The sequence below is a fragment of the Dermacentor andersoni genome, chromosome 6 (assembly GCF_023375885.2).
Source record: "Dermacentor andersoni chromosome 6, qqDerAnde1_hic_scaffold, whole genome shotgun sequence".
Classification (NCBI taxonomy): Eukaryota; Metazoa; Arthropoda; class Arachnida; order Ixodida; family Ixodidae; genus Dermacentor; species Dermacentor andersoni.
The window spans coordinates 59,423,009-59,434,111 of record NC_092819.1 but is presented as its reverse complement, the minus strand read 5'-3'; positions in this window follow the sequence as shown (position 1 = coordinate 59,434,111).

The following is an 11,103-nucleotide window of genomic DNA, read 5'->3' as shown; positions in this document are numbered from 1 at the left end:
AGAGCTGAATTTTCAAGCGTGAATTATTTCCACCTAGCCCAGCTAGCCAATCTACTCGCTCTGTACAGCCCCGAAACCGTGAAGATTCGTACGCTATGTCACTTACCCGTGAGTGCGTGAACAAGAGTACTGGACCACTTGGTCCCAAGAGAGGCGTATACGAGAAACACTTTGTCCCCGCATATTTCGCCGTAATCTCGGAAAAATATCATTTTTCTGATTGAGAAAAGGCAACTGCTAAAAAACATTCGAGCGGGAAACTGATTTAAATTGACCTCAATTGAAGCACTATTAAAGCACAGAAGTTCTGGGCTAGACTAGGTCGTTTACGTTCATTACATAATGAATGAATGAATGAATGAATGAATGAATGAATGAATGAATGAATGAATGAATGAATGAATGAATGAACACACACACACAAACATTCTACATGTCAACTTCTTCAGATGTGCAAGTTCACAATAATTATCGTTATACATCACGAAATACCTCGAGAGTATATGAAAAGGCCTGTATGACATGAGCGTGGCTGCATTCCGAATGTCGGCAGGAGCAGTGCTGGGAAGTATCGAACATACATATATCTTAGATATATTTCGGTTATCTTGTAACCGTATCATGGTACGTCTGGCTAGACTTGTATCAGTGTCTGTATTACCGACAATGAAAGAATGTATTGTGTATCTTAAGATACAAGCGACTGTTATGGCAACATCACCGTAGAAAACTAAAAACGTTGGCTGAACTCCGCTGCTCATCCCCGGGGTGCATTCTGCGACGATATTATCGCCTCGGCGATACTATCGCCGTCAGGCGCGCGCTAATTGGCTGGTTGAAGAAGATCGTATGACGAAGCGTTCAACCAGCCAATCAACTCATCCGATTTTGCTCAATCAGCCAATCAGCGCAATTACATGGCCAAGGCATGGTCAAGGTGATAGTGTCGCCGAAGTGAATTGTCGCAGAATGTGTCCCCTGACACTGCTGCCACAAGCCACCTGCATAAAACTAAAGGCAGCGCCATTCTTTTATCTTTCCTCTAGAAACTTTCAGTGAGGGTAGGCGACGATGACCGCGCATCTTTATTGGTGGAGCAAAGTCACGTGCTGGCGCTCGCTTCATCTAAATAAAAACGAGCACGCGAACGTCTGCGCGCAGTCGAGCTTTTGTTTTCTTGTTTTAGTTGTGTGGGTGCCATGGCACATGCTCGTACAACCGTACTGTGCTGCGTACGCCAATACGTGCGGGGTCTTTTGCGCAAATTCTGGTGCCGCCATAGTGTCGTTACGAAGTTTCTCTTGCGGGGTGCTTTGTTACGAAGTCTGAAGAATGCAAGTGTGGGTTTCCTTAAGTCTAGTGGCTTTCACGCATCAGCGATTTGAAGGATCTCCTGGATCAAACTAACTGCTGTGAACGAAAGCGTGGATGACGTTGCTTCCGGAAGACTTGTGAATAAGTCGGCTATGTTGTGTACGTGATTGTTGCACGCAAACACCAAAATGAATTTTTACAGCGGAGCTGTATATGACTAGCCGATTCATCCGTCCGTCCGTCTGTAGGTAGCCTGTACGCCGAAAACTTCTCCGGCGCAACCCCATGTGCATGCGCGAAAAATGAGAGAGAGAGAGAGAGAGAGAGAGAGAGAGAGAGAGAGAGAGAGAGAGAGAGAGAGAGAAAAAGAGAGAGAGAGAGAGGCGCGAGATTAGCCAACACCGCCTAGATAGCCCAAAGCCTGTTTACTCTGATCCATACCGTCACGCCACCTCGCCCAAAATTTCTATTGGCAAGGCTGGCGTGATGAAAGCAGTTACGTCAATATCACCGTTGTCTACTCGGGAGCATCCCCATCAGAATCTATGGCAGTCGGGTCAGGTAACGAAACCGTGGATCAGAGCGAAAGATATTGTGCTATCTAGGTGGTGCTGCATTAGCTGCGCCAATAGTGACGTCTTTGCTCTACGTCACAGCCGAGCGCGCTCGCAGCAGTTTCTCTCCGGCTCCGAAATGAACAGGCCGCGCGTCATACGCACTACTTAGGAGCAGGCCGCTTTCGATCAGAAACGCCGTGAGCATAAGCAGAACCACAAGCTCGTCTATGCCGTGCCATCGATGCTGCAGCCCGCGCACAAGAACAGGCTCGGGCAGCCGAGCGCAAGCAGCAACTGTGTAGCGAGTATCCGGTAGCCTACCAAACCGTCGTTTGATGAACCGTCGGGATTAACCCAGTGATAAACACGGGGGCCGCACGTTTCAGCTTCGCTAGTTAACCATCTGTACGGAGTGCTTGGACGATTATTTTTGTGTGAGCTTTCTTTACCGTCTAACCACTGCTTGGACTACGTTGCATGCGTAAACGGTAATATGCCTACGCACAAGGTAAAACTCCACAGCCTTATTTGCGCTATCGGGCAGAGGATTCTTATTGATGCTCTTGTAGTTAGGTAAGGACCCGCTAGCTTGCCGGCAAGCAGAGTAGCGACTTGCACCAATTACGAACGCGACAAGCAAAAACCTCTGACAGCGCAACGTGTAAAAAGGTTTCATCTTAAGCGGCCAAAGTAACCCCAATAAATTGTTTCGGAATGAAAATATTATACTTTGAGCACGAAACAAAAAAAAAATTTAGAGGCACTGACAGACATTTTATTCAAATCAAACAAGGTTCATCAGAGTTTAAAAATTTCCACACAAACATTCTTCTGCATACGCGTTGGCTGCTACATTATATGTATCTATAATAATAAATTTCCGAACGTATCGATGTGTGTTAAGATACAAATGCAAGGTATCGTATCGGATACAGTAATTGCGGTAGTATCCTGTATATATTTCGCAAATACTTCTTGCCCGAGTACCTTGTATGGTATCATGATACATTTGCATAGTATCTTCGCCTAAACCTGGACGGGAGCAACAGCATCTGTCACGCCAAACAGCGTTTAGCTATTACTTCTCTTTTTGTATAAGAAAAAAGAAAAAAATATGACAAAGACGATTGGTTCACTGCTCGCTAATTTTTTTAATGCGTGCGCGGTATCGTGCCCTTTAAGACCACGTTTACATCGGCATGAAGCTATTGCAGGCTGACCCGCCGTGGTTGCTCAGTGGCTATGGTGTTGGGCTGCTGAGCGCGAGGTCGCGGGATCGAATCCCGGCCGCGGCGGCCGCATTTCGATGGGGGCGAAATGCGAAAACACCCGTGTACTTAGATTTAGGTGCACGTTAAAGAGCCCCACGTGGTCGAATTTTCCCGAGTCCTCCACTACGGTGTGCCTCATAATCAGAAAGTGGTTTTGGCACGTTAAACCCCATATTTTAAAGAAATTGCAGGTTGAGATGCCCCGAATAGGCATTAGTGCGCGTAATTTAGGGCGCCGTCGCGCTGCCGTAAAAAACATAAATGGACACTAAGGTGATCCCACTGATAAGCACCGCATGCGTCGTTCTTAATTGGCAAAATACTTTTCTTTAGAATGATGTTTGTTAATCTTGTAGTTATAGCTTGACTCTCAGACGAGAAAAAGAAGGTAAAAATTCCTTCTTTTGGCTATAATTTCGCGCTCGGAAAGTTCTAGAAACTTGCCACTTTCAGTCTTTGGCTTCGCTAGAAGACAATGCAATCCGTCTTCAACGATAAAAATTAATATTAGCTAGGACAGTGCAGACACCGCCCAAACTTATGACGTCACCTCGAGCTAGTCTGGCACCTACATGGCGGTGTCGCCACCCGCCTTTACATTCTGCGGAAGGGTGGTTTTTCTTTTTTTGTTTTCTAGCATACGAAGCCTCCGCTCATTGTTAAGAGTGGCTTTTGGTGCTGTAGACGACGAATTTAATAACGCAACACGATTTATTCTTTTTTCACTTTTCTGTTCCTTTAAGTGCCGTTTTCCCTTGTACCAAATTTCCACCCTTGTAAAGGCGACCTGTTTGGAAATATATATGGGCAACTTACAAATCTACTTGAGCGGAAGTTACAATTCAAGCGGCTATAGATGTCAGATCAAGAAGCGCCTGCGAGGTTCACTTACCAAACGCGTCGTGGACATGCCTGATTGCGCAGTTGAAGTGTAGTCTTTCGTGCTCGTTGTCTCCGACAGCTGCCATATAAAAAAGAAAGAAAATAATGTCCAGATCCAACGCACATCTTGGAATCTGTGCGAAGCGAAGCCTTCGTGAAGAGGTTAATCAAATGCTATAAAGTCTTGCCTGCGTCTTTCGCGCAGTGGAACCTGGTGCGCGTAAGTACTCTCTCGCACGCCGTGCCAAGGTCGATCCATATATGTAGGTCGAGAAACTTGCAACAAGTGGTGTGGCAAAAGCCCATTGAAAGAGACGTCATGTCGTGCCGCGCTAATAAACTTCGGCAGATGTTACACTCTGATAACATAAAAAGGCAAAAGCCTGCTGCACATTTGGTTATATAGCAAGCATGTGACGGCCCTTCGGGCATAATCTTCGTTGACCCGCCAGGCTCGGTGGCCTGCCAGGCTCAGTAGGCAACATTGGTCACCATTCAGAAGTTTCTGAACTTAAAATTCGGCAAACAGTTGGGACTGTTTACGTGTGGGAATGCGAAAGCGTCATACCGTTTGTAGACCTCGGAACTTCATCAACGCGCTCATTTTGCATAGTCATGACGTGGCCCCACCACCACCACCACCTCTGAACCATCACGTGTGCCGGCCAATGACGCATGCGCTAGTCAGCGAAATGGCCGCGACGTGACGGCTACAATCAGGCAAGCGCTAGGCATCCCTATAGCAAGCCAGAATCGTGGAGCAGCCATAACCGTGTGGAGTGTGCTCGTCACGCACCCAGAAAACTCTGGCTCAATTCCCACCCTGACCGAGATGTACCAAATTCTCTTTTCAGACCCGCTAATTGAATTTGTTCGCAAGAACCTTCCTGAGAAATTTGGCGTCAATTCAGGCATTTTTCACGTGTTCTTACTCTTTGCAGAAACGGCCATTTTTCCTCACGACGCAGTTTCGCCAAGGGCACCGCCAACGTAAACATCCAAGGCTGGGGACAATCATTGTCATAAAATACACCAATGTGTAAAAAAAAATATTTTGAAAATGTTTAAGCAGGATACTTCTGCATAAAGCGCCAATTCACTTTGAGAAAATTTTGCCGTCGGAAATAAGCAACTGTACGTTTTCTCCATTTTACAATATACAGAATTACTTCTTTGTAACCCTTATAGACTACTGCTTCCGGCACAAAATTTTGCCAGTCTATGCAACCTTCGCTAGAGCTTTGATCACATTTAAAAGGACCTTTAAACAATTTTGACGATTTTCTACAAACGTACTGAGTCGTTAGAGTAGGTCCTTGTGATCCTTAATTGACACATCTAAGTGCTCCGCGTAAAGCGTGTAATTTATTATGAGGTTTTAAAAATGCACATCGCTGCCGATCGCAGCACACTGCTCGGCGGTATTTTAAGCCGCCCCTACCCAACTGACGGAAATCACCCATATGACGTCAGTGGGGCGAGCTATCTCATTGGCTGACCAGGGCGCGTGATCAATAGTTTTTCGAACTTTATAGTAAACAAATGATGTTCGTAATAATGTTACTTAATTTGTTTTTATAAAAAGGAGTAGCATAAAGAGAATGCACAAGAACATTTTTTTCAGCACACTTAAGCACTTCCTGCACACAGCAAGTGTCGTCTGCTTGTGTTACAACGTGCTCCGCCTTTGACGAGAGCTCCGCGTCAGTGTCGGTCTGTCTTTTCGCGAGCGCTATGATCCGGCTTTGTTGCATTGTGGACTGCAGACGTAGCGACTGGCAATATGTCAAGCTGCGACATCGTGTCCCTCTGCAAGCCACTAGACGAGCGGACTAGCTGCAGCGCATCGGACTGCCGCTATCCGATCGGCGCCAGGATTAGCGCGATTGCGGCCGTCACTTTACACCGAAAGATTACTAACGCAATAGCGTTTCGCGAGTCCGGTTTTAGGGTAAACGCAAGCGCAAGGGGACAGGGCCTGGCCGTTTCCCCTTGCGTGTCGTTTCAGGGGATGAACAGAAGCGCAAATGTGAATGGTCTGCACGGTGCAGCCACCTGGTGACATAGAGCTCAACCACACACAGTAGCAGTAACAAAATGTATTCTTCTTTACTGCTGGTGTAAATTTTTCGCAGGAGTGTAATCGTTAACACGTTGTTTTTGTAAATGTTTAAAATGTTTTACACTTGGTTAGAGCAATATTAGCTCTTTTTTTTTGGCTGGTTAAACTCTGGGCCAACGGGTGGCTGGACCATGGAGACCGATCAGGCAGCTCACGTACGTCTACGCTAAAGTTCCTTCATCAGCTTGAATTTATGCCTCCACCGTTCCGTCGAAACGTTCAGCAAGTGTGTGATTACTGGAATACCAGACACGTCGGGCGCTACGACAGAACGCTCGCAACGCACGCTGCATCGATAGCTCTTGGTTGGGGTCGACGGCCAAGCGGCTAGCACAGATGTTTCGCACGTGCGGGGGCGGGCTCCAAAACAACCGGAAGGGGACGATGTGACGTCGCATCGTAACGCAGAACCAGTGAAGGCGGAGCTAAGCCAACACCTCCTAGAAGTCTTCTAGGTGGTGTTGGCTTAGCCCCGATCGCTCGGCGAACGAGTTGAGGGGGAAAAGCATGGCTAGGGAAGAGGGTAACTTGTAATCGCTTGTAGCTCCATTAATACGTAACGCTTCATTTAAATTGTGGCACGAATGTTCTACTTAAGCTGTACCCTACGCGTCTTCAAAATTTGTCCGAACCGTTTCAGAGGCCCTTTAAGGTCTTGTGGAATGCACTAATCAATTCAGCGCTGTAGTGTAGTTCACTTTCATTTATTTCTTTGCATGTTTGTGGAAGGCGCAGCGTGCTCTTAACTTCAAATTTTGCTGCAGCTAGCGCACAGCAGTTATTGGCATAGGAAGATGTGACTACAGAGACGATGCGCTGGTCCTGCATGTTGACGCTGATGGATCTGTCAGGCTGTGTCCCGACGCGACAATGAAAGCGAAGCGCCAATCGAGGAAGCGCTTTGCAGTTCCAACGCGACAGTGTTAAGGGCCCGGTTTCTCAAAAAATACGATGTCTGCGTCGGACGTCCCATGGTGAAAAATCATTCCGTACAACAACTACGCAGGCCCTCCGCGTGGCGCAGATGCCTTACAGTACTAATTGAACTCCTCAAAGTAAAATACGTCAGAAAATCGTCAACTACGACCTAAACACAACTTATAGATATGATAGTGTCGGTGATTAATTTCAATTTACCAGAAAACATAATTCTGTTACTCAAAAGCTCAAACACGAACCCCTTTCCCGAGCGGAGAAGCCCGCTCGGTTCCTTGCAACATCATCATCGCGCTCGCCTGCACGCAACCGAAAGAAAGCTGTGGTAGCCGGGAAGCGTGACAAGCACTCAGGGACGTTTGAAATATATCGCGTTCCACTCTTAAAGGCAAAGCTTAAGCGTCTCCCATTTTTTTTTCGCTCTTCGTAACACAAGCTCTGAAAGCAGTACTCGTGTACTGAACCAAAGTTCTTGTACCCAAATTCCGCCCTTGTATATGCGACATGTTTGGAAATATAGGACAACCTACAAATCTGGTTGAGTGGGAGTTACAATCCAAGCGGCTATGCTCCTCAAACCAAGAGCCTGCAAGGTTAACTTACCGAACGCGTCGTGCCGGTGCTTGATTGGGAAGTCGGTGTGGAACCCTTCGTCCTCGATACTCCCGACGCCGGCTATAAAGAAAAATAAAAAAAAATTCTCAAGATCCAACGCCCATCTTGGAATTTGTGCGAAGTGGTTAATCAAAATGCTATAATATTTCACATTTAATGCCTGCGGCTTTCGTGCAGTGGAAACTGGCGCGCTTGTCTTCCCTCGCACGCCCGTGCCAAGGTCCATCCATATTGACCCTTTTCGCGAAGTAAATTGTTCTAGAGAAATGAGATGGCGTTTTCGGCGGTGCGCCGCACATAGCCTCAGCGACACTGTACGCATACGAAACCATTAACGCCTACACCTTGCTTTCGTACGAACAGCTGTCGGAAATGCAGCCGAGTTTTCGCTAACGCACTATGCTCCAGTCATGCTGGAGTGAATCATGCGGAATAAACACGTGTGCAGTAGTTTCCTGCAAAAGTAGTGACTGGCATCTCAAGGAATGGAATGAATATGTGTAGCCAACTTCGAGACCGTTGCTGCAACTGCCCGTGTTTGTTACCGGCACTTCGAGATGTACGGCTTCTTTCGAGGATACAGAAATGCGATCATCCGCCAGAGTTGTATCCCTAACCTTCAAAGAAAGTACTTCAACCCCAGAATGCCGCCAAGAGTGAGTGCCGCTCGCTAACCAATGACAAAGGGAGTGGCGCCGCTTCCTCTCATAATACGTTTCGCGCACATTATGTACACATATCTACTACAATTGGCACTGAATCTTAAGCCCACTCTATCGCCAGCGTGTCAATAAATGAATGGGCGCACACTTGAATATATGCGCACCATACACGCACCATAAATTACGGATTACACCGATACCACACGAATGGTCGAAGTTGAATATTTCGTGACGGGCCCTCAAGAGTAAATAAGTTACTAGTAATAATACACCTTTGCTACAAGGCATTACACTGCACAAAGCTCCTACGTTTCAAGCCTTTCGCGCAGCAAGAACAAATATATCGGAGCTGGGCACACCCGCGAGAGATTAGGCAGAGATAATGAAATCGTGACCACACCAAGAAAATTTACTGAGTCAGAAATGTGGCAAGCCGCTGCTTCAAAATATTTGCCAAATAAAGAACGAAGAGCAAAACACACTATTCCTGATTCAATTTATGAGCGGAAAGTTTGACTACCTTTGAATACATATTCAGCCTAGCTTTTCAAGCAAGCGCCGTGTACGCTGCCCGCGCCGTTTGGACATAGCATGATCAGCTAACAGAGCGCATTTGCTTCTTCTCCGAACCTGTGGCCAAAGTTTCGTGTCGTGCACCCAGTCACCATCTACGATATTTCCCGAAACAAAGGTTTGCTAGCCGCACCGGCGTGATACACGCCCATTGTAAACGCGGAGGCATTTGAGGCAAGCAATGGACGCGCCACCACAAGATCAAGCATGGCAGCGCCCACGGGATTACAGCAAAAAGGGTCAATAGAGGTTGTCAAGCTTGAAACAAGTAGCGTGCCGAAAGCATATTGCAAGAGACATCACGTCGTGCCGCGCTAATCAACTTCGGCGGGTGTTACACTCTTGTTACACAAGAAGGCGAAAGCCTGCTGCACATTTGGTTATGTATTAAGTTATACAATCCAGGTTAGACCTGTCGTGGGACTTGACCGGCCGCAGTGGGAAGTACACGTGTGACGCTACGGTGGCCTCCTCACTAACGCCCAGCGGCACGTGCTTCTGCAGCATAGGCGTAATTGTACACTCATCTTCGAGAGCCGCAAGAGCCTGCACCCTCCTCCATCCATCGCTCGCCGCTGGCAACGGCTGCCGACGCTCCGACTGCAACGTAAATGCGCAGAAGGCGTGCGCCCTCTTTTCTGCGCAACAACACCTGGCGCCACAGCAGTTACTAAACTTAAACTTCGGCAAGCACTTCAGACTTCTCACGTATGGGAATGCGAAAGCGTTATACCATTCGTAGACCTCGGAACGTCATCGACGCGGTCATTTTTGTACACTCATGTCGTGCCACCACCACCTCCGCGGCACGGTCATGTGCGCCGCCCAATGACACATGCACTAGTGGGCGAGATGGCCGCAACGTGACGTGTGCAATCAGGACCCGCACTAGGCACATCTTTAATAAGCCAGAACCGAGGAGCAGCCAGAATCGTGGAGTAAGCCAGTACCATGGCTCGTCTCGCACTCCGAAAGCCCTGGCTCAATTCCCACCCTGACCGAAATGTGCCAAATTCTCTTTTCAGATCCGTTAATTTACTTTTCTCACAGGAACCTGCCTGAGAAATGTATCGTTAATCAAAGCATCTTTTGACGTGTTTTAACTCTTTGCGGCATCGTCCATTTTCCTCACGGCAAAGTTTCGCCTAGGGCGCCACCCACATAGGCATTAAAGCTGGAGAAAATCACTGACATAATATGCACCTGTGTGTAAAAAAAAATATTCGAGAATGTTTAGGCAGGATACTTCTGCGTAAAGTGGCAATTCACTTTGAGAAAATTTTAGCATGCTAAATAAGTAACTTTATGTTTTCTCGATTTTAGAAAATAAAGATTGCTTCTTGGTGACCCTTAGAGACTAGTCCTTCTGGTACAAAATTTAGCCAGTCTGTGCAAGCTTGTGTAGAGCTTTGATGACATTTACGTCGTGTGTGATGGCACTGATCAATTGAGCGTGGCGGTGTAGTTTACTTTCTTTTTTTTTTTTCGTTTCTTTGGGCGTTTGTGCAAGGCTCTGCATGCTATTCACTTCACATTTTCCTGCAGCTAGCCCATAGGAGTTATTGGCATAGGAAGATGTGACTACAGAGACGCTGCGCTGTCCTGCATGTTGACGCTGATGGATCTGTCATGCTGTGTCCCGACGCGACAACGAAAGCGAAGCACCAGTCGAGGAAACGCCTTGCAGTTTTAACGCGACAGTGTTAAGCGCCCCGTTTCTCAAGAAATACGATGTCGGCGTCGGACGTCCGATGCTGAAAAATCATTCCGTACAAAAACCACGCAGGCCCTCCGCGTGGTGCCGATGCCTTACTGAAATAATTTAACTCCTCAAATTAAAATACGTCAGAAAAATCATAAAGTGCGCATTACACACAACCTACAATATTATAGTGTTGGTGTTTAATTAGGTTATACCAGAAAAACAAATCTGTTACTCGGAAGCTCAAACGCAAACCCCTTTCCGGTTCTGTTCATTGCAACATCATCGCGCTCGCATCCGCGCAATCGCAAGAATTCTCCGGTTGCCGGGAAGCGTTACAAACACTCAGGTACCTCTGAAATCTATCGCACTTTACTCATAAACGCGAAGGTTAAGCGCCCGCCATTTTTTTTTCGCTCTTCGTGACACAAGCTCTGAACGCAGTACTCGTGTACTGTACCAAAATTCT